General features: G+C 47.3%; 1 long non-coding RNA gene and 1 pseudogene across 1 annotated transcript in view; both read left to right on the top strand.

The window, feature by feature from the left end:
- The window catches only part of LOC125970608 (uncharacterized), a 298,477-nt gene that overhangs the window by 34,216 nt on the left and 239,810 nt on the right, over positions 1-24,451 (top strand). The gene's annotated exons all lie outside the window — the stretch shown is intronic.
- Positions 7,910-11,153, top strand: LOC125970617 (DNA (cytosine-5)-methyltransferase 3B-like; annotated as a pseudogene).

Here is a 24,451-nt window from a genome sequence, read left to right as displayed (position 1 = left end):
CTCGTGCGTGCAGCGCCGGGATGACAGGCCAGGCGTGAGTCGTGCGTCCATTCCAGCACGGACGACTGCAGGCCTTCAGGGACGAACAAGCGACCCTCCGGGCAGTTGCTGGGGCCGGGTTGATCGCGTGATGCGGCTTCCACTTGGTGTTCGATCTCCCATGTAAGAGCCGCCACCCGAACCGAGCTCGGGAGGATAGTGGGAGGCGGACCCTGTCCCTCCTCCCCGCCAGGAAACAAACGCGACAGGGCGTCCGCCTTCGCGTTACGGGAACCCGGTCTATAGGAAAGAGAGAACTCAAAGCGGTCAAAGAACAGAGCCCACCGTGCTTGTCTCGCGTCCAGTCTCTACTCCAAGTTGCGGTGGTCGGTCCAGACGATGAACGGAGTGGTGGTGCCCTCCAGCCAATGCCGCCACTCCTCCAAGGCCAACTTGACGGCAAGGAGCTCCCCATTACCGATGTCATAGTTTCGTTCCGGGGCTGACAGACGGTGAGAAAAGAAGGCGCACGGGTGGAGACGATCGTCTTGGCGGCTACGTTGCGACAACACCGCCCCGACACCCACTTCGAGGCGTCCACCTTCACCACGAACTGTCTGTCGGGATCGGGAACCCTGAGGATGGGAGTGGATGTGAACCTCCTCTTAAGCTCCTGAAATGCCTGTTCTGCCCGTTCCGTCCATTTGTACGGGGAGGCGGGGCTGGTAAGGGCGGTGGTGGCGCGGCCACCGTGCTGTATCCACGGACAAAACGGCGATAAAAGTTTGCGAATCCTAAGAACTGTTGCAGCCGCTTGCGTGTTTCGGGAACAGGCCATGACGTGACCGCTTGCACCTTCCCAGGGTCCATTTCGATGGATCCCTCACGCACCACGTAGCCGAGGAATTTGACAGAGGAGGCATGGAACTCGCACTTCTCTGCCTTCACGTAGAGCGAATTCTCAAGGAGACGGCGCAGCACCGCCCGAACATGCTTGATGTGCTCAGGGAGCGAGCGGGAGAAGATGAGGATGTCGTCCAAATAAACGAACACAAATTTGTCCAGCATGTCTCGTAACACGTCGTTTATCAGGGACTGGAAAACCGCTGGGGCGTTGGTGAACCCAAACGGAACCACCAAGTACTCGTAGTGTCCGCTCGGGGTGTTGAAAGCCGTCTTCCACTCGTCTCCCTCCCGGATGCGGATCAGGTGGTAGGCGTTGCGAAGATCCAGCTTTGTGAAAATGGTGGCACCCTGAAGGCTCTCGAAGGCGGAAGACAGAAGAGGCAGAGGGTATCGGTTCTTTACAGTGATCTCGTTTATTCCCCGGTAGTCGATACACGGGCGTAGCGTGCCCTCCTTCTTCTTCACGAAGAAAAACCCCGCTCCCGCAGGTGAAGAGGACGGCCGTATGATACCGGCTGCCAGGGACTCCCGGATGTATTCCTCCATAGCCCGGCGCTCAGGAGCGGACAGGGAGTAGACGCGTCCCTTGGGAGGGAAGGTGCTGGGCAACAGATCGATAGCACAATCGTAGGACCGGTGTGGAGGAAGGGAAGTGGCCCTGGCTTTACTAAAAGCCTCCTTGAGTTCGTGATAAAACGCTGGGACATTGGAGATGTCGGGACTGTACCTGGGCGGGGCTCTGCCGAGTGGGCTGGTGGCCGCCTTCAGGCACACCCGATGGCAGCGTTCGCTCCACTGCCGAACAACCCCCTCCCAGTCCATCACCGGGTTGTGCTGCCGCAACCAAGGGTGCCCCAGTATGAGCTGCTGTCCTGGGAGGGAAAGAAGAAAAAACTTGATGGTCTCGTGGTGATTGCCGGAGAGCAGTAACTTAACTGGTTCCGTCACGAAAGCCACCTCGCCGATCAGACGGCCATCAATGGCACGTGCGGGAATGGACGGGCTCAGAGGGAGGAAGCCGACACCCCACTGGCGTGCCAGGCTAATGTCCATGATGTTCCCCTCCGCGCCGGAATCCACCAAGGCCGCCACGTTCTGGTCGCCCGCCGCAAGTTGTTTAGAAGTTGGCCTGTAGCGTGAGCGTGCTGGGACTGGGAGAGCCGGTGCTGGTCGAGCTCACGTGGATCCCCCGACGCTGCGTGAGCTCCGGCCTTTTAACGGGCACCCCGCCACCCGATGACCCCCCTCCCCACAGTAAAAACACAAGCCCAGTGAGAGGCGTCGACGGTGGTCCTCCGAGGGGACCCGAGCCCCTCGCAGATCCATGGGCTCGGCGGGTAGTGTGGTTGGCAGGTCCCCAGCAGACGGAGGAAGGTGACCACGCGGGTTCCGCGGGGACCTCCTCACCCGATTGCGCCGCCGCGTCCGGATCCGCCGGTCTACTCGGGCCGCCAAGTCCATCGCGCCCTTCAGGGTTCGCGGGCGATCGTAAGAAACCAGCTCGTCTTTCATGTACTCAGCGAGGCCGTTGAGGAATGTGCTAACGAGGCCCGGCGTGTTCCATCCGCTGCTGCCGGCCAACGTCTGGAACTTAAGTGCGTACTCCGCGACCGATCGGCTACCTTGACGCAGCGTCGCCAGTTCCTCGGCGGCGTCCTCGGCGGCGGAGCCCAGGTCGAACAGGCAGAGCAATTCCTCCGTGAAGGCGTCGAATGAATCGCAAGCTGGGGCCATCCTCTCGTATTTGGCCAGACCCCACAGCCGCGCCTCGCCCGTGAGGTGGGTTAGGACGAACCCGACCTTGGCAGATTCCGACGCAAACGTGACGGGCTGGAGGCTGAACATTATACGGCAATTAGTCACGAATGTCCGCACGTGCTTGGGGTCTCCGTTAAACTTCTCGATGTTGCCAAGGCGGGGCTCCGGGACGTCCCCGAGCCTCCTGGCCTCGGCAGATGGGCGCTGCGGGAGTGCCGTGACAGCCGGGGACGCAGCCACCGACAGTCTCTGGAGGGCTTGGGCCATTTCCTGCTGCTGTAGCTGTTGTTGTTGACCAACCTCGATCAGATTCCGGATGTCGGCGGACAGGCTGCTGATGGCGGTCTCGGCTCGCTCCAGTCGGCTCAATGCCGTCTCGTCGTTCGCTGGCTGCATAGCGTGGTCAGTCTGTACTGTAAGGGATCGGACAGTACAGCCAAGTGCGTAGCGACAGACTTTATTGTGGAAGGGATGATGGCGGTGGCTGGCGCTGGGGTGGCTGGCGCTGGAGCGGCGATCTGGCTGGGGTGGACAAGCAGTTCTGTGGATTCGAATTTGTAAGTCAGATTCTCAGGGACAGATGAGCAAAGCATCACGGGACAGACTGACACTCGGGTCTGCGCTGGCGGCGCTGATATAGCGCTGTCCATGAACCCGTGGCAGGTGATTCCACTGACAGTGTCATGCGGTCGCGTTTATTTTTCCGGGTTTCTGTCTCGTCGATGTCGTAATTTTACTTCCGGTTTTATTTTGTTGTTCCTTCCGATTCAGTTTGTGTTTCCTTCCTCGGTGTTGGTTGTCTTGTCTTCCCTGATCCCGATTGTGTGCACCTGCGTAATCGATACTAATTGTCATCACCTGTGTCCCCGCCCTTTTGTGTGTATTTAGTCTGTGTCTTCCCCTTGTCTTGTGCCAGTGTGTCTTGCCTCGTCCCGACCACCAGCGATCCCTTGATGCCTGAACTCTCTGTAAGAACCCTCCTTTTTGTCTCGCCACCGAGCGACGCTTTTGTTTGTGCCTTGGTCTCCATCGCCTTTTTGTCTCGCCCCAGTGCGACTCCTTTAGTTGGTACTTTTTGCTACGCGTTTTCCCTCGTAAGAGGCGTTTTGATTTGTACTTTTAGCCTTTTGACTCGCCTCAGTGCGACACCTTTTGTTTGTACTTTTTGCCACGTGTTTTCCCTCGCAAGAGGTGATTTGATTTGTACTTTCGCTCTGTGTGCTTGCTGGAATAAATCCAAGATAGAAACGACTCTGCATCCGAGTCCTTCGCCTTGTTCCCGGCCTGACAGTACACACTGGCCAGACATGGACTCGGCAGAGTCGGAGCACCTGTGCGCCGCAGTGCGCTCCCATGCCTCACTGCTCGCCCAGCACCAGAGGGAAGTGGGCGACTTGGGAGAAGAGATCCGAGGACTCGCTAAGAATCAAGAAGATTTCAGAGGAGCGGTCGCCACCCAAGTAGCAAAGCTGGGTCAGCAAATGCAGGAAGTGCTCTCGCTCTTAAACGCGGGACCAGCAGCGACCTCCAGTACACCCGTCGCTTCCCCCGTTACTCCCCTTGCAATAGCTCCCATGACTGGCGGTGCCAGACTGGCTCCTCCAGAGCGCTACTCCGGAGAACCCGGCCTTAGCCGGGCCTTTATTACAGAATGCGAGATGCATTTTGAGAGTTCCCCAGCAGATTTCCCCACCGAGCGCTCCAAGGTGGCCTACATGGTATCATACCTGACGGGAAGGGCCCGCACGTGGGCCACCGCGGAATGGGCCAGGGATTCCATCTCCTGTCGCTCTCTCCCCGCTTTCATCCAGGCCCTGCGAACGGTGTTCGATCCAATCTCCGCTGACCGAGACAAGGCTCGCCAACTCTGTCAGATAGTCCAGGGACAAGACACCGTCGGAGACTACGCCATCCGGTTCCGCACGCTGGCCGCGGTGAGCGGGTGGAACGCGGCGGCACTATATGACATCTTCCTCCGGGGCCTGTCTGGACCCATACAGGATCAGCTAATCCCCTTAGACCTTCCCACCGACCTCGACGCCCTCATCGCTCTGGCTATCCGCACTGACAACCGGCTGCAAGAGTGGAGGAAGCACCGACGGAGCAACGCCCCCGCCTTCGTCCCAGTAGCCGGCCCTGACGTTCACCACTCCAGGCTGTACGGGGATCGGCAGCGCCAGGAGCCAGAACCGATGCAGTTGGGCAGAGCTAAGTTAACAGAGGAGGAGAAGTTACGGCGGCGCCGAGAGGGAAGATGCTACTACTGCGGCGAGCTCGGACACCTCCTTCTCTCCTGTCCAGTGAGGAGGACCCTGAAGGTAAGCGCCTTCTCTGCGGCTCTGTCCCCGGGGCGAGTGCTCCCCAAGGGCAGGATTACACAGTTGGGAAGAGAAATAGAACTCGAAGTATTAATAGACTCCGGAGCGGACGAAAGCTTGATAGACTGGGCATTTGCTCGCCGGTGGGGGGTAAAGACTGAGCTACTGAACACTCCCGTGAAAGCCAAGGCACTCAATGGACAGGCACTCTTTGAGATAACTCACATAACAGAACCAGTCTCGCTGTCAATTGGTCCCCACCAGGAGAACATACGGCTACATGTCGTGACCTCTCCAATGAACCCTCTCATTCTCGGGTATCCATGGCTTCAACGCCACAACCCCGCTATAGACTGGGGATCAGGGGAAATAACGGGATGGGGGTCCGACTGTCATGATTCCTGTATCAAGTCTAACCCGCGCCCGGTGCCTCCTGCTCCAGACGCGCCAACCCCAGACCTAACCGGGGTCCCTGCGTGTTACCACCAATGGGCCGAGGTATTCAGCAAGGCCAAGGCTACCTCTCTGCCTCCCCACCGTCCGTATGATTGCGCCATTGACCTCCTGCCGGGTTCAACCATACCCAAGGGGAGGCTTTATTCTCTTTCGGGACCTGAGAAGCAAACCTTGAATGAATATATAGACTCCTCCCTGCAAGCAGGACTGATTCGACCATCGTCGTCGCCTGCGGGGGCAGGGTTCTTTTTCGTGGGCAAGAAGGACGGCACCCTACGTCCCTGCATTGATTATAGTCCCCTCAATCAGATCACCATCAAGAATCGGTATCCGCTCCCACTGATGTCGACCGTGTTCGACCAATTACAGCAAGCCCGGGTGTTCACAAAGTTAGATCTGCACAACGCCTACCATCTGGTGCGCATCCGGGAAGGGGACGAATGGAAGACAGGGTTCAACACCCATCGAGGACATTTTGAATACCTCGTCATGCCATTTGGCCTCACCAATGCTCCCGCTGTGTTTCAGGCCATGATAAACGATGTTTTGAGAGACTGTTTGGACCGGTTTGTGTACGTATATTTGGACGATATTTTGATTTATTCCCCAGATCTGAAGACCCATAGGGTTCACGTCGAGACGGTGTTGCAACGACTCCTTGAACACCAACTATACGTAAAGGCCGAGAAAAATGAATTCCACAAGAGCACCGTTTCTTTTCTCGGCTTCATCGTAGCCCCGGGCAAGGTAGAGATGGACCCGGCGAAAGTAAGCGCGGTAAAGGAATGGCCTACCCCTGACTCACGCAGGAAGGTGCAGCAATTCCTGGGCTTTGCCAATTTTTATCGGCGGTTCATCAAGGGCTTCAGTGCCACAGCGGCTCCCTTGCACGCGCTCACGTCTCCTAAAGTCCCCTTCCGCTGGTCAGCAGAGGCGGAGGCGGCCTTCCAGGAGCTAAAGAACCGTTTCAGCACCGCTCCCATCGTCACGCTTCCTGATCCGACGCGGCAGTTTGTGGTGGAGGTGGACGCCTCCAATCAAGGAGTAGGTGCCATCCTTTCACAGAGGGCCAAGAGCGACAACAAGCTCCATCCGTGCGCGTTCCTGTCTCGACGGCTGACGCCCGCCGAACAGAATTATGATGTGGGGGATCGCGAACTGTTGGCAGTAAAGCTGGCATGGGAAGAATGGAGACATTGGTTAGAGGGAGCACAGCAGCCTTTTTTGGTCTGGACAGACCATAAAAATTTAGAATACATAAAGTCAGCTAAGAGACTGAATTCACGCCAAGCCCGCTGGTCACTTTTTTTCAATCATTTTAACTTCACACTGTCCTACAGACCGGGAACCAAGAACACCAAGCCTGACGCCCTCTCCCGTGTTTTCAACTCGGATCCAGAAATTAAGAAGCCCGAAACCATCCTGCCTCCTCATTGCCTGGTTAGAGCAGTGACCTGGCCTATCGAAGGCCGGGTACAGCGGGCCAATGGTAACAAGCCACCCCCTAGTGGTTGCCCTGAGAACCGACTATTTGTCCCTGCTCAATTACGATCCCAAGTCATCCATTGGGCTCACACCTCCAGACTCTCCTGCCATCCGGGCATGCGCCGAACGCTGTTTGTAATCCAGCAGCGATTCTGGTGGCCCTCCATGAGGGCAGACGTCAATGAATACGTTGCAGCCTGTCCCGTCTGCGCCCGGAATAAGAACTCCCACGGCGCCCGTATGGGGTTGCTGCATCCCCTACCCATTCCTTCGCGCCCATGGGCGGAGATATCCATGGACTTCGTCACCGGGCTTCCGACCTCGCATGGGCGAACCACCATACTCACAGTGGTGGACAGATTTTCAAAGATGGCTCACTTTATCGCCTTGCCCAAGCTCCCGTCCGCTAAACGAACGGCCACCGTGATGATGGACCACATATTCCGGGTTCATGGGTTCCCGAAAGACATTGTTTCCGATAGAGGGCCCCAATTCGTATCCAGGTTTTGGCGGGAGTTTTGCAGGCTCATAGGGGCAACCGTGAGTCTCACGTCAGGCTATCACCCGGAGGCAAACGGACAGACGGAACGTATTAACCAGCAGTTGGAGACAAGTCTACGCTGCCTGGTCTCCCAGAACCCCTCCTCGTGGAGCAAGAACCTCTCCTGGGTGGAGTATGCCCACAACTCCCTGCCCACCACGGCTACAGGTATGTCCCCCTTCAAGTGTGTGTATGGCTACCAGCCCCCTGTCTTCCCTGACAGTGAGCCGGAGGTGACGGTGTCTTCAGATGGTGCTAATTGAGCTTCAAAGCAACAGTGGCCTGAGAGCAAAATTCCAGGATGCTGCAATCAAGGACTTTTACCATCTGCTGCCCCCTGGTTTGATGCCACAGCTTCGACTTCATGCTGCCTGTGTTCTGTCCATGTTTGGGAGCACCTATCTGTGCGAACAGTTTTTTTCCATAATGAATCTGAGCAAAAACAAGCACAGATCATGCCTCACGGATGACAACCTCCATGCTGTGCTACGCATTGCCTCAGCACAGGATCTCAAACCAGACATTGACACACTGGCAACGGGAAAACGGTGTTAGACGTCTGGTCAGAAAACACACAGGTAAGCATTTTTTTAAAAACGTAATTAAAATATAATAAAATGTAATTCAACCAAGAAGAAGAACAGTTAAACATTGTGCAATTTAACGATTGTGCTTGCATTTCTTTTTGTGTTTATCATTTTCAGAACATGATCAATCGATAGTAGAGAGATAATCCACTTGGTGTGTTCAAGGACAGGCAGCATCTCCTCATCAAAGACTAACCGAAAAACTTGACCAATATAGTTGTGAACTGAGTCAACCTTTCTTTTGGCATTTTTAGTTGATTACATATTATTTATGTGTTGCTGCTGTTGTAATTATTTAATGTTAGCAGGTCTTATGTGTGTATGCAGACAAATTGTTGTCATCAAACCATCAGTTGGATGCTAGGCTGTGTGCAGCCTTTTTTGTAAAATGCTACGTGTCATACAGTTTTATGTTATTTTTCTTCATTCACTTGGACAGTTTGATCCTTCATTAATGGATTTATGTGGGTTTTCATAAGCTGACAACATTTAAAAGGATTTATGTAAGAGCAACAAGCAAACATGTTTTCTATGCAACTGTAATTGTCACTTGAATAAGTTATAATAAATAATGAGTTATTTAACATTAAGGACTAGTTACATTTATTTTTCATTACATTCGATTACATTTAGTTACATTTATAAGTTACATCTGGCCCTTTGAGGACAGCCATTATGCTGATGTGGCCCTCGGTGAAAATGAGTTTGACACCCCTGGTTTAAAGCCTTCTACACAGCCAATGTGACGGACGAAGAATACGATGCCGTGACCGCCAGAAACAACTGCGATATCAGCCTCTATCTGCTACCTGAACCCGCTACCAAAAGCAGAAGGAAACTGTCATCTTCCGCCAAAGACTGTGAACCTGAGCCGCTAGCCAACGGCAAGGTCCTGGGAATTGCGGATGATGACTCTCTGACAGTGAATGCTCAACGGAGAGCAATGGCGGGCATTTCAGACAGCCCCAATAGGCAAACAATACCGCAAGCTAACACAGTTATGGAACTGAAGGAATGCTATACGAAATATATAAAGCCATGTCACGTAGCCCTTACAAAGTTAAAAGAGCTGACCATAAATGACAGCCTACTTGTCGAGAATGGCGACTCTGGCAAAAGGGTGGAAAAGGCACGACCCAGATATACAACACACTAAGGACGACGGAAAGCCAATTACCAGGATGGGAATAGGTTTTTGACCGGAGAGCTCATATGAGGGAAGATAGAGGGCTTCTCTTGGTGGCCCGGCTTGGTGATTCCTTGGAAAACTAAAATTTCACCTCCAGGTGTACGGAGGGTTGAATGGTGAGGTGATGGAACCCTCTCAAAGATCCCAACGGAAGCTTTGATGCCTTTTCGGAATTTCATCCAATGTTTCTGCAAAAATTCATTTGCCAGCCTGCCCACTTACAAGGCCACCATCTTCCAAGTCATAGAGCTGGCAAGTGAACGCTCTGAGAAGTCCTTTGAAGAAGGAGATGAAGAAAAAGAAATGAATCTGATGCTGGACTGGGCAGTGAAAGGATTTCTACTATCAGGGCCGCAGGGATTTGTGCCACCTGCCATTCACGAAGCTGGCCAATTGTCCAATTCGGATTCGACTGAGTCTGACTACCAGCCGTCTGTGAAAAGGAAACATGCTTTTAAGAGTCGGGCAAGCACCTGCAACTACAGCTTCACAAGAGACACTTTAATTGAGAGGCTTAGAGACAAAGGCACAAAAATCGAAGATTGTTGTTTGGCTTGCGGGTCGCCTGACGTGGTCGTGCAACACCCATTGCTTGAAGGCGGTCTTTGTTTCAAATGCAAAGAAAACTTTACAGAAATACTGTATCGCTACGATGAAGATGGCTATCAGTCGTACTGCACCGTTTGCTGTGGCGGAACAGAAGTCATTCTTTGTGGTAACGCCAGCTGTTGCAAATGTTTCTGTAAGAAGTGTGTGGAGATCCTGGTGGGAACCTTTCGTGACCTGAAAGATATTGATCCATGGAGCTGCTACATTTGCCGCCCAACGCAGTGCGAGGGAAAGCTCAAACTCAGGCCAAACGGGAGTGTTAAGGTCCAAGACTTCTTTGCCAACAACAATGCCATGGAGTTTGAGCCTCACAGAGTTTACCCGGCCATTGCCGCAAGCCCTTGAAGGTTCTGTCGCTCTTTGATGGCATCGCAACAGGATACCTGGTGCTCAAAGACCTTGGCTTCAAGGTGGGACGCTACATTGCATCAGAGATTTGTGAGGATTCCATCGCGGTGGGTATGATCAAGCACGCTGGCAAGATTGAATATGTCAACGACGTCCGCACCATCACAAGGAAACACCTTGCTGAATGGGGCCCTTTTGACCTGCTGATTGGAGGAAGTCCTAGCAACGACCTTTCCATGGGCAAATATCCTACGGAAAGGATTGTTTGAGGGCACCGGAAGACTCTTCTAGGAATTCTACCGCATTTTGACGTTGCTGAAGCCGAAGGAGGGTGACGACCGGCCTTTTTTCTGGCTCTTTGAAAATGTGGTGTTCGTGTCCAGTAGAGACAAGACGGTCATCTGCAGATTCCTGGAGTGCATTCCAATTATCATCGATGCCGTGACTGTCAGCCCTGCACATCGAGCTTGCTACTTCTGGGGAAACCTCCTAGGTATGAATTGGCCGGCGGCCCCATCCCTGGATTAAAAAGTGAATCTTCAGGATTGTTTAGAAGTTGGCCATGCAGCAAAGCTGGACAAGGTGTGAACCATCACAAGAAAAACTCCATGGTTCAAGGGAAATTGGGACTTCCTGTCATCATGAAAGGCGTCATCATGTGGTGTACCCAAATGGAGCAGATTTTTGGTTTCCCCAAACACTACACGGATGTGAAGAACATGGGCTGCCTGCAGCGCCAGAGGGTCCCGGGGCGTTCCTAGAGCATCGCCGTCATTTGCAACCTGATAGCGCCACTCAAGGATTATTTCGAATGTGAATCGCACCAGCCAAGTCTGTAAGGCCGTAGATGCATGAATACCGTTTCTGGACTAAAAACCGCACCTGAATAAAACCCACGCCAGATAAAATTAGGGGAAAGTCTGGATAATAAGCTGGAGGTGTTTTAATGTCTTATTTCCATATATATGCACAAATCATACAGAATGATCAAAGTCATGAAAAATCCATTGATATAAACTGGACTATAACAGGCAGGGTTCAAAGCTTGTGCAAAAAGTAGCAGTTTATAGTCCAGAAAATACAATTCCTTTATGCATGAGCATGAGAGCTCTTCCCGGAACACCAAATGTTTGCCACTGTATATTGGTGTCCTCCCACAAGTCAAAAAACATGTGTGTAAATTGGCCTTGGGTGAGAATGTGTTTTCAACGTGCTTTGCAATTGGCTGCCCACTGGTCCAGGGTGTTCTCTTGAAGGAATGAGGTCGAAATACAAAAAGTCCTGCCTCGCTACAAAAACAGATATGCTCAAACCTCATTGAATAAAGTACATAAGCAGACAAGTATATTCACATATTAAATAAATAAAAGAAACATTTGAAGCATATAATTATACGTACACACCAAATCAATAAAGAAGACATAACTAGACATTTTTGATAAGTGGTGATGAGAAAGGTTTTTATAACTTTATGATCTGATATATATATTTCTGAGGACTTTGAAATAACAAATGACTTTTGATATATTGCCTAAATAGCTTAATGACCCTTAAGGAACTGTGGAATGCATGCCTGATGTTTTTTCTCTGAATCATGGACACGGCCAGAGTCGTCTTGACCGTTCAGTACTTGATTGTATCTTATGTTTTGACTAATGCTAGACGCCAGTTTTTGATTACTACTGAACGCTCTGCACAGAGGGAAATAGTTTGTCTAACAAAGAAAAGATACGGTTGAATGCGGTACGACAGTGTATGTCCAAGATTGGAGAAGAATGTTCACAGGAAGGTCACGTGGAGATAAAACCAGTGGGTGCCAGAAGGAGCCACCCGAGAACTCGGCCAAAGATGATCGCCAAGGCCGAGAGACGGGATGGAAGACAACAGCCCCCTCCACACACACACACACACACACACACACCAACAGCCCCCCACCAACACACCGAATCGCCCATAACCAGCACCACTCCCATGGAAGCAGACTCTCCTTCGAACTTGCCCCACCCCGAAGACTCATCGCCCATCAATCCCAGCCCACAATGTGCTACTGAATATAAAACTGATCTAACAACCTTGGACTTTGCCTTTTCTGAATGGAGACTTTCCGCTCTTGAAGGGCCCAGCGCTGTATTGTACTTTCCTGAAAACAGAGCTTTTTGAACAAGAATTGTGATTGAACTCAACCAATCTGTCTAAGTCTAATTTCTGCTTCAGTGTCTTTGCATTTTCCTAAATCTGAAGAAATCAAACGAGCACGCAGTGAGTAAATTGGATAACAGGTGATTGGCAAAGGCTTTTGCCGTGAGGCGCAGATAACGCGCTCCCTAAATTGTGGACAAAATCCAACAACAGTATACTGTATGTTATCTTTCATTAGAATTTCTGCACTTTTTTTATTTTATTTTTTTACAATTGGTGAAATTGAGAATATGTTTTTGCTGTTTTTTGCACATGATCTTTGATATGTTGTCTTCCATTGGTAAAAATAATTAAGAAAATGTTTTGATATGCTTTTTTTTCCCTTTACAATTTAAACAGATATCTCTGTCACGATGGGATGGAACATGGAACAGGGCGACCAAGTGCAGCTTGGACCAGGGTTTAGTGAGGGAAAAGGGAAGTGGAACGAGGCAACGAGGGAAACAGACGAGAACTGGCAAACTCCTAACATGACAGACTGACCGACAGGGATGGCAAACAGAAACAGACTCGGAACAGACAGGAACCACAAGGACAGCAAACGTGACGACATCGACAATCCGACAGGGAGTGAGGGGCAGACAGGACTTATATACACGACAGGTAACGAGAGGCAGGTGGGAATAATCACACTGATCATGGGCACACAGGAGGGGATGGGCGAGCACACAGACACACGAACAGAACGATGACACGATCGGGGACGAGTCCTGACAATCTCTTACTATTAGAATAAAACACACAAGCTATATTCTGCACTTTTTTTCTTTTATGCAAATTCAGTAAACGAGGCTGGGGTACGAGTTGCTACAGATACGACAATACCAGCCTAGCCTAATCTATTAATTCAGTTTATTTATTTATTATATTATTTATTTATATTATTTATTTATACATTACCTACTCACTTATTTATGCAGTTTATGGCGTAGAATGATGAAAAATATGCTTAAAAAAGGTGTTTTCTTAAGTCTTGGAACGGATTAAAATATTTTTCATTATTTGTAATGGGAAAAATAGATTGAGAATTCGAACAAATCACTTCTCGAACCGCCTTCTCGAACGGATTGTGCTGAAGAACCGAGAGCGGGCTGTATTATACTATTATTATTATTATCTGCCAGAAAGAATTCTTGGGATCCAAAAACAGAGAATACTGTCGCTCCCAACATCTTTGCTGCAACTTCTTCCACGCTGCATATTGGGTGGTGGGGCATCTTCAAAGACTTCAACACGGCTCTTCTGTGAGTCTTTAGTGGCATCACATTGCATTTTGCTGCCGTGTCTACTTTCATCTCAACGTGTTTGTCGTTTATATCCATCGTGGCAAATCCCTCAACTTTCTGAGCACTTTCAGAGTTGACACAGCCTGATTTTGTTCTTGTCCTTCTTGTGTGTCGCGACCATGGATGAGACCCAGTCAGTTGGCTCTGTGACTGGCGTTATGACATCAATGCACTGCATACGCTCAAGCGCTTACTCTCTCGCACATTGCAATAGGGACGCGGTGGGCAAGGCGGACCACAGGCTGCACATTGGGATCCAGCTTCATGGAGTACGTGACAGAAAGTTCTCCCTGCTCGTTGCTGAATAGGTCCTTGTACTGAGCTAGTACTTGTAAGCTGAAGTCAGTGTTGCTTTCCACGGTGACCTGGTGGACATCTAGGCTACGTTTGATGTCTGGTGCCTCCATAAGAGACGAGGCTGACCCTTGCTTGAATAGTTGTTATCCGTTTGTTTCTGTGAGTCTTTAGTGGTATCACATCGCATTTTGCCCCGGTATCAACTTTCATTTCAATGCGTTTGTCATTGTCGAGTTGATATAGACCACCTGACTGTCTGCCTCAACACCATCCACATAAAATGTCTCTTCATTGCATTCACTTCGATTTCGTTCACCGATCGTCTCGTGGCTCTACATAGTTGGTTGCATGGTTTAGACTTACAGCACTGTTTGTAATGATGAAGCGTTCTGCAGCTGTGGCACTGCTTACCGAATGCAGGGCAACTTTCCCGCCTAGTTGCGTGGCTACCTCCACAGTTTAAGCATTGTGGGATAGTTTATGGAGCGTCCAGTGGTTTGGAATTTGGCCAAACTACTTACTTGGTGCTGGCTTAACCCGCATCAATGCTGGTAGCTGCTGTTGCTAGTGTCTTACTGCTTTCTTCAATCATCTCATGAATGCGGGCGATTGAAATGGCTTTGGCTAGAGTCAGCCTGCTATCCCTCAACAAGGCTTTCCTCAGTGTCACTTGTAATGCCGCTGACGATGCGGTCACAAATTAGCTCATCCGTTATCTCTCCGAAGTGACAACATTTGGCCTTGATCCTCAGATTGCTAATGAACTATTTGATTGTCTCATCTTGCTTCTGGTTTCTTCTGAAACATGTGTCTGTCATCATCCTGTTATTTTGTGGGTTGCCGATTTCATTGAACTTTCTTTTAAGGCACATCGGATCCTCTCTGGACTTGGCGGTAGTGACAATCCTGAACCATCCTTCACAGTCAGGAATCCGCACCTTTGGGGCATAGACAAATGAACGCTCCCGCTCGATGGCGTCTGTTTCAGCAATGTTGAGGAGGATGTAAGCTTGGTCTTGGCTGTGCCGCGGCAATGAAGACATAATATTCCCTTTCAAAAACACGCCAATCCTCCGCGATGTTCACGTTGAAAATGAGCCGGTCGGGTCTGCCAAATACGTCCGCCATTACAGGGAAGAGGAGCGGCTTGTTGGCGTTATGGTAGCCAACGCGAACAAAGCGTGACGTAATAAACATGCACTGCACGTATACACGGTAAAGAAAAGATAAAAACTCACCGGCGAGAAGGCTCATCTTATTCCTGACACCATGTAAAAGTTTGCTCTCGAGTGCACCAGGGTTGCCATTACTGTAGTTTATTTCAACTGAACATCATGGCTGGCGCCAAATACATATAAAACAGTGGAACCAGGGAGATGAATATTCCGAGTGGCCCACGGCACGCCAGTTCGGTGGCCTGTGATAAACAATGTATATAATCATTCAAGAAATGATCTATATACATGATAAGGTCATTCAATTCACCTAGTGACTTAGTTTCAATATTCCCGAAGCAAAATGTTCATATTTTCACCAGCATAATTCACATTCTGACAGAATCCCCACTCATATGCGAGTTTGGGTTCGGGACATGACGTGTTTTTATGATGTCTTTATGGTTTTCTAAATTTCTGTCGAGATAAATGACATCGGAAAAAGCTAAAATGAAGGAACAAAAATGTCATGAAATTTTGCCAATAATGTTAAGACTAAAGGAACTTATGACATTGTAAAGGCTTGAAAAAGCAGACAAAAAGGCTGGTAAATTTGCCATCGTTAAAATGGAACGGCCTGTGACTGAGTTGCCTATGTGCGGCTCTTTACGGACAAGTAAGAGCAAAGAGAAGCATATTTATTCTAGATGAGCACAGGGAACGACTGTTGCTAAGGAGCATACAATGTCTCAAGACATGAATCACAACTTCTTCACACATTTTTCTGAAACGCTTCATGTCTTAAGCTTCATTTTGCCATCATTAGATTGGAATGCTTTATTGCAGGGCTGAGCAATTCCGGTCCTCGAGGGCCGGTGTCCTGCATGTTTTCTATGTCACCCTGTTGCAACACACCTGATTCAAATGGTCAGATAATTAGCAAGGTCTGCAGAAGCTGGATAACAATCCTGATCATTTGAATCAGGTGTGTTGCAGCAGGGAGACCTATAAAACATGCTTTATTGTGTTAAGAAGGTTTTCTCATCATCACAAGGTGAATGGACCCTGACACAAAGTAAGGGCACCAGCACAAACACACCCAAGAAATTATGTAGACAGATTGACTCCGCAACACAACTCACACGACGCAAACAGCCAGAATGCACAGAGTCCTTTCTAAATAGGAGGTTTAATCAGTGCACCTGGTGGCACATCTGAAACCAATCACTGATAAAGCCACTCCCCCCTGCACTGATGGGTCGGCTGGGTACGAGGGGCACCAATCAGGGATCACAACCAATCAGATCATATACGGCCTCAAAATATTGTAGGAGGATACATTTACAATATTTTTACAATTTGGAAGATACTTTACAAAATATTATACTGTAACATATTTTTGTGCAACAAGCAGCAGCTGCCAAAGCAGTACTACTTCATGCAATTAAGCAAACAAACCTTTTGGCAAACAACCCAAAACAGTAGGATACAGACAATTCCATTAAAAAATTAAAGTTTCAACATGGAAATTAAAGTGCAAACATTGTTTGCTAAATAGGTAAGAAATCTGCAGATAAAACAGCATCCAAAACACCTCAGTGGGAAAGATTTGCATGATCACTGGCAGCCAGTGTCTTAAATAAGACACACTGGTCTCGTAGAACTCAATGCTGGCATGAGGAACGCCAACGCATATGTCCACACATCTTTTCAAATTTCCCAATTTTCAACCCCTGTTCTATAACTTTAAATTAAAAAAAAGGAACAATACCACTTAAAACGTTAGCAGAAAGCAGTGAAAATGAGCTAGAATACTTCAAATTGGGTAGCACATTGGTCGGCTAGTTAGCACATCCTCCTCAGTGCAGAGCTTGCAGATTCAATTCTGGCGTTCACATTCCTTTATGATAGACGTTTTCAATTTTTTTTTCAAGATTGTTTTACAAACTGAAGGATAGAAGATAAGATAGAAATAGACGTTTAAATAGAAAGATGGAAATAGACGTTTTAATTTTTTCAAGATTGTTTCGCAAACTGAAACCTTGGCTTGAAACACACCTTTTTCATTTGTTTTGTTCTATGTTTTGATTTAGTTTGCAAAACCCATTCTAACAGGAACATATTTTTTCGAGTTGATAAAATGCGGTGATGTGCTTCATACAGACTTTTCAGGAGGTTTTATTTGTTATTTTGCTCATTTTGGCAAGTGCAACACACTTAGTGCAACTTTGTTTAACATTTTGCTTTACATGACTTGTTGAAAGGGGAAGCGGGTTGAAGCAATTCTGCTTATCTAGTCTCTTCCCGATTACAACCAAGGTTTCACTGCCAGACACACAAATCCACATTACTACTGTACAGTACTACTTATAATACTACAATAATCATGAAAAGAGAGAAACAAAAGAAAACAGAAATTTGTCCAGAATATCATATGATTTGAATACAGAAATAACAAATGAAGTGGAAGTTAAAATATTATTTGATTACAGTAATGATTTGAATACAGCAATAACAAACAAGTTTGAATATAAGTTGAATACCGCATGAAACTGGAAGTTTGGATGACAATTGCGGCCGTCATTCAGATGTGATCTGTGGAGAAAGCCAAATTCATCCTCCCATCTCTTCTTTTTCTACCTGCTAATACAGGTCAGTGAATGGCAGATCTGGTCCAACTACCTCGGTTTACGATCTTGTTTGAGTGTTTGGCTCGAGACTCGAGTGCAATTTTAACTCTGATGTGTAAACTCGTGGTAGAGAGTTTCCTCCTGTTTCCCTCCATGCCGGTTCTGTCTACGTCGTTTCTGTATGCGCACCTGATGTCTCTGGTACTCTTGTAGTCTCTCTCTCTCTCTTTTTTTTTTTTGACATACAACCATAGAACAACTCTCACAAGGCATCTCAGCAATCTGCAATTACTGCAGGGGAAGACGTTTAAGGCAATCAGCGCCATTAATATAATATTCTTTGTCAAGAATGACACTTTTAGAGTGTGAATGGCACTTTTAGAAGTGAAGTACTTTTGTGTCACAGAGGGCTTGGAACTGCAAGGCAAATCACTTCAAAAGTTAAAATTGTGTTGTGTCATGTTATTAACAGCGGTTAATGGGTGATTTGTCAAATCAGACATATTCTTTTTCCCTTTCTCTCTTTTTCAGACTCCAAGCCCAGAGAATTTACAGCCTGTTGAGACTTTGAAATTTTGAAATAAGATCATATTTGATGTTTCTAATTTAGACATCTATTTTTAGGTCTATACCGAGACAAATTTTAGATGTCTAAATTAGGTCTATACATTGACCAGACTTCTAATAGCTGTCTATGGCTGACAGGAATGTAAACTTGCTCCTCGGAACCAACTTGACATGGTCGCGTTCCCAGGCTTCACTACAAAACTGTTCAAATTCTCAATAAAAAACGTTGAACTAAACGTCTCGTTTACATTTCCAATTGGATGCAAGAATTAACAAACACAAAAAAATAAAAATGGAACAGTCATAAGCGGGATTTGAACCTGTGACGCAAAGTAATCAAGAAAAGACTCACTCGGGATCAGCTTAACCGCAATACTATCGGACGCCCCCTGCAACTAGGCAAAATTATGTTGAATATAGCCAAAACCAAATTACCCAGCGAGGGTACGATGCCTAGTGTATACCCGCCCATGTTAACTTGCTCCTCGGAACCAACTTGACATGGTTGCGTTCCTAGGCTTCACGCCAACCTCGCAGTAGGGCATTATGCATATATGACTTTTTTTTTTCAACATTTCTTTTTTTTTCCTTTTGAGGATCCTCAATGCAGGTTTAAATTGACCTTTCAACAAAATTGCCTTTTAGTCAATTTTTCACCCGTCACACTCAACCACAGAGACTCTATTGCTTTTTTACTTTCAGGCCTATCCAGGATGGGTGTAAAACCCTCCCAAACAGCTTGGAAAAACGGACAAAAAAGAATCTACGCCATTCTTCAATTAAAAAAAAGAAGCTCTGTTTTTTTCTAACCCGTTCCTTCCACTGGGTCTTGGACCCAAGCTGTTCTTTGGCTCGGAAAAACGGACAAAGAAAAAATCTACGCTCTTCTTTGATTAACAAAAAAGAAGCTCTGTTTCTTAGCACGTTCCTTCCGCTGCGACTCTAGCCCAAGCCAGATCCCATAGCTTGGAAAAACAGACAAAGAAGAATCTACACACTTCTTCGATGAACGAAAAAGAAGCTCTGCTTTTCTTAGCCTGTTCCTTCCACTGGGACTTGAACCCAAGCTATATTTCGTGCACTTTTCACTCTTACGCGTTTCAGAACAGCACAATCACACAACTTTAGGGCTTTAACTTACTTGTCAAAGTCAAAGTCTGCTTTATTGTCAATTTCTTCACATGCCAAGACACACAACGAGATCAAAATCACATTCCCACTATCCCACGGTGACAAGACATAGTACACAATATACATACAAGTAAACAACACAAAAAATAAAAACAAGAAGGATCAAACAATGAAGAAATAAGAGTGATGAATAAATAATAAATAAACAAATAACATAAAAAATAAGAGGAGCAAAAATTGAGCAAGTGTGCATACAGCAGACAGTCAGAATATAGCGCAAAAGTACAGGACGCTACGCAGAAGGGGGGAGAGATTTCAGGATCCTAACAGCCTGGAGTATGAAGCTGTTGGTGAGTCTGGTGGTGCGGGAGCGCAGGCTCCTGTACCTCTTCCCAGACGGCAGAAGACCAAACGAAGAGTGAGCGGGGTGACACACATCACTCACAATCGTGGTCGCCTTGCGGGTGAGATGGGAGGTGTAAATGTCCTTCAGGGAGGGAAGTGAAGCACCAAAATCTTACCAGCCGTGATCACTATGCGCTGCAGGGCCGGGCCTTCATGTTGTATTCAGTGCAGCTACCACCCCAAACAGCGATACAACTGGAGAGGAAGCTCTCAATGGTGCCACGGTAGAATGTAGTCATGACGGCCGGAGGAGCGCAGGAAGTACAGGCGGCGCTGAGCTTTCTTTGCCAGTGATGCGGTGTTGGTGGACCAGGAGAGGTCCTCACTGATGTGCACCCCCAGGAATCTGGTGCTGCTCACTCTCTCCACCACAGCACCGTCGATGGTCAGTGGCAGGTGTTGGGTGTGTCCCCTGGTTCGTTGCACTGCCGGATCCCGTCAATCCGCCGCTGTCAGACGAAGGCAGACCTAAGATGCTGGCCCAGCGAAGAATTTCCTTCCCAAGTCTTTCTTTACCAGGTCCGGCTAATGGACGCTGGCTCGTCGACGGAAAGCAGCACGTCGTCCTCTGTCGGTCAGCAACGGGTATGTTTGGGATCTGGGTCACGGCACCAAAATGTGAGAGTGGTGCTCACTCTAACTTATTTTGCAAGAACCACACAGGAGACAGTATGCCCTTTAAGCACTTGCAAGTGGAGAAGTCATTCGTCACTGTGCGTGCAGCGATGATCGAACAAAGTCTGACTTAGGCCTCTTGCAAAAGCATATTTATTGAGAGAAGTAGGGTGGGGGTGAGAGTGGCCAAGGTGGGGGCGAACCCCTGGCCTCTCAGGGAATCACAGCAGGGGTGCTTTACGGGGTGTAAACCGAACAACTTTGATTGCTTCCAATCAGTTCAAGGGATCTTAGCACTTTGTTTTACTACTTTAAGACAGGACACGTTTGGTTAATTATTACAGGTTACATTCCAACATAAGCATAGGATCAAACTAATCTATCAACCCTAACAGAGGGCAAAGTTTATCATTGGAGAATGGTACATTTGAATCTTGCAGCTAACATTTGCTTCATTCTTCAACAGCTAGGAAGTGAGTGTGAAACGCCCATGACAGGGAAAAGTAAGAGTTTTTTTTTGTAGGCATTAGTCATTTAAAATGAGGTCACAGCTGCAGTAATTTAAGTGAGTATTTTATTTCTATTTCTCTTTATTCTCAGAGTTTCTGAAGGTCATCGTGGAGCCCCCTTTGGCAATCCCAGGGCTGAGGAGCCTCAACTCTCGTTCAGAACGTGATGCGGTGCCCATGACTGATCTAGAGACCTTTGACATGATGTCCAAGGAAATAAATGACAAACAGGATGCAAGACTGAATGACAGAATGATTGAGCTTAGAATCGGTTAGTCAAATTTTTGGTTGTCCCCCCCCCCCCCACACACACACACACACTTGATAGCTTACAAATAGAACCTGTAGGGTTTTGTTTGGTTTAATTGCTGTACTGCCAAAGTTACTGACTTTTCAGCTACTTTTTTGCTTGATTTACAAGAAAATCGACTATGTCTAGTCAGAACTTTTCTGACTCGCACACCAGCTTGGGCTCCTTTCCAGCCAGAGAAAGGATGTCCCAAGAGCCAGCTTCTGCAGCCGGGGATTGGACCGCCAAGGTCTCCTTCTTTGGCTGCCGCCCAGCTCTCTTTGCACCCAACCCCTCTGTCCCCTCCCACAGATGGTGAGCCCATGGGAAGGGGGACCCATGTTTCCTTTTCCATGGGCGAAGGCCCGGCCACCAGACCAAAGTTTAGATGAGGAGCCTGACAAGGACTACATGCCTGATTCAGAGTCAGAAGATGATGATTCGGATGCCAGGATAAACTTCATGCCAAGTCAGTCGAAAGCGCCACACTTTCAAGTCAAACCATTAATACCTGATGTTGGAACATCTTATGGGTCAGACACAAGCATCCCAGCTGAGCCCAGCACATCAAAAGAATGGCCACCTCTTGAAAATCACATTGTTCCTGATACTTGTTAGAGATTCGCTCACTCCAACTTATTTTGCAAGAACCACACGGTCCTTTTAGTCCATTCGTCGCTGTGCGTGCAGCGATGTTCGAATGGAGGTCTAAACTCTCCCAACTGCAAGGACATATTTATTAAGAGAAACAGAGTGGGGGGAAGAGCAGGCTGAATAGGAAGCCCTTGTGCTCTAGTCAAAACATATCAGGGGATGTTTTACGACCTTGTGGAGGATGGGACAAGGTAGGTTATTTATTACCGGTTGCATTCCAACATAATCATACGATAAGGATAATCTGAAAAACCCTAACATCTCCCTCCTGTTTTATCATATGATTATGCCACCCCAAACAACAAAGACAAGTATTTGACATATTTGCTCAAATTCACACATCACCGTAAACAACCCCTTTTCTCGACTCTCACATTCATGAGGACAAATATGTTTACACCAAAGGATAAACGTTGCGATGTCATCATTCAGAATCCCACGGATCTGGGAAAAGTCTGGTAACACAGATGCAGGAATTTTGCCATCAACATCATCATGTTGCCGCTCAGACATTAGGTATACCTGAGCAATCTCGTCCTCCATGGGCGATATTACTGTAGTGGCGAGACAATTAAACAGAGCACGAAGACACGGTATGCAACATCCATACAAGGTGAGCATAGCAGCAATACTGCAACTGATGGTAAAATTGAGGACACAATGGCGTTATACTTCCCAAAAGCCGTCATCCACTTGTAGTGCTCTTTCATCCTCGTTTTGAGGGATCGCAGGCCTGCAATCCGTCAGGCTCCCATCAGGGGCGGTGTTGTTGGGGATGAAGCTGCAGCATTGTTCTCCAAACATTGCGCAGACGCCTCCTTTCTCAGACAACAACATATCATGAGCATTGTGGTTCTGGATCGACATTAGGGAAGGCGTGGCTAGCTGTTCATGCACTGCCTCGAGCCCCGCTTATGTCCGTTTGCCCAATTTCTGCATGTTGTAAGGGATGTAATTTATCCTGTCTACGCTCTTGTTCATCGTTCACCAGCAGCAAATGGAGGACTCCCATCCCGCTGCAATTTGGTCATTTAATTATTATTAATCAGGAACTCCTCTAGGGACTCCAATTGCATCAATTTCGGTCAAATCATCGTCACCTCCCAAATTTAAAGATATTTTGGTTTTTACCAGCTTTTTGTCCAGATCTTGGCATGTTGATGCATATACAATTTCACTTGACTACATTCTCTGAAAGCAATGGCTTCTTTCTTTTCTTTTTTCTCTCAATGGATATTATATAGACTGCTCTGTCACACACTTCACAATCCAGTAGACGTGACAGATTTCACACAATCTTTGGTCAATGGCAACAGTACAACATAAATAATCGGTCGCAAATCCATACATATGACATATTCAGTTTTTTTCTGTCTTTGCAGCTTGTTTGCCATAAGCAATCAATTGTTTCTTTTTTCAGTTACTCTTATAGTTAGTTACCTGAAACAAATTATCCACATTCATTCTAGATATTCATCCCATTCTTTAACATCTACAGCGGTTGTTGACAAAGTACACATATAAACATCATACTTTCATGGCAGTCCAGATCCGACACAGCAGATCATCCTGCAAAGGTCAAATTGATCTTTTAAATTGAAGGCATTCAGTGTTTTTGTTTTTGTTTTTGTTGAAACACGCTCTACAAAAAAAAAAAATGTTTTGTTTTGTTTTGAAAATGTTTTGAATATGAATCAAATCCATATGTTGTATAAAGCTGACTGACCTGCCCCACTATCCCTCCTCTTGAGCCATGTGACACGCACCATGGCTCAATATTGCTGCCCATTTGCATATGTTCTTTGGTAGGATAGGTCTGTCTTCTGGTCATTTATAGATGCCATTCTCTAATCTTGCCCCTCTTTTCGTCCATAATTGAATTTCATTCTATGGACTTTGTCGCTGCACATCTTTAAAAATGTTTCAGTGATGTAATCTGCCTCTTGTGTGTATAAAATTTGAAGAGTCTTTTGCGCTGCAGCTTTGTGGTTCTGTCTGCAAGCTTGTTACCTCTTGACACCTTATCAGTCTCGTGTGTGTGTGTACTGCACACGTGCACACAGCTACTTTTCGTGGCAATTGGACTGTTTTCACAACTAGCTTAGCAAGTAAATGGACGGCCTCCCCGAATGGGGAGCGACTCAGCTAGCAAATGATTAGACATTTTCACTTTCTTGTAGTTTCTTTAGTTACTTTTCAATCGTTTTCTCATTGTTTGTCACAAGAATCTTAGAAACTTGAATACAAATCAAAATGTATGTTTTATTTTACTCAATTGTATGATTTGGAGAATCCATATGTAGTGAAGTGTTGTATTACTACATATGATTTCATCATCATTTAATTTGACTTTCTTTCCAAAACGCTTCTTAATTTCTCAGTTCGCACATCTTCTACATGTGTTACTGGTTCTCCAGTTTTTTCTGTAGTTAATTATCAATCCAAAAGCTAAGTTTTCTTTTTAGCATTCAACCTGCTCAAAATCACTCTTTCATCAAAGTCGCTCTACTAATTTTCTATAGTAGTCGCCAACGACTTC

This window comes from Syngnathus scovelli, chromosome 6, assembly GCF_024217435.2.
Source record: "Syngnathus scovelli strain Florida chromosome 6, RoL_Ssco_1.2, whole genome shotgun sequence".
Lineage (NCBI taxonomy): Eukaryota > Metazoa > Chordata > Actinopteri > Syngnathiformes > Syngnathidae > Syngnathus > Syngnathus scovelli.
This window is presented reverse-complemented; position numbering and strand designations above follow the sequence as displayed.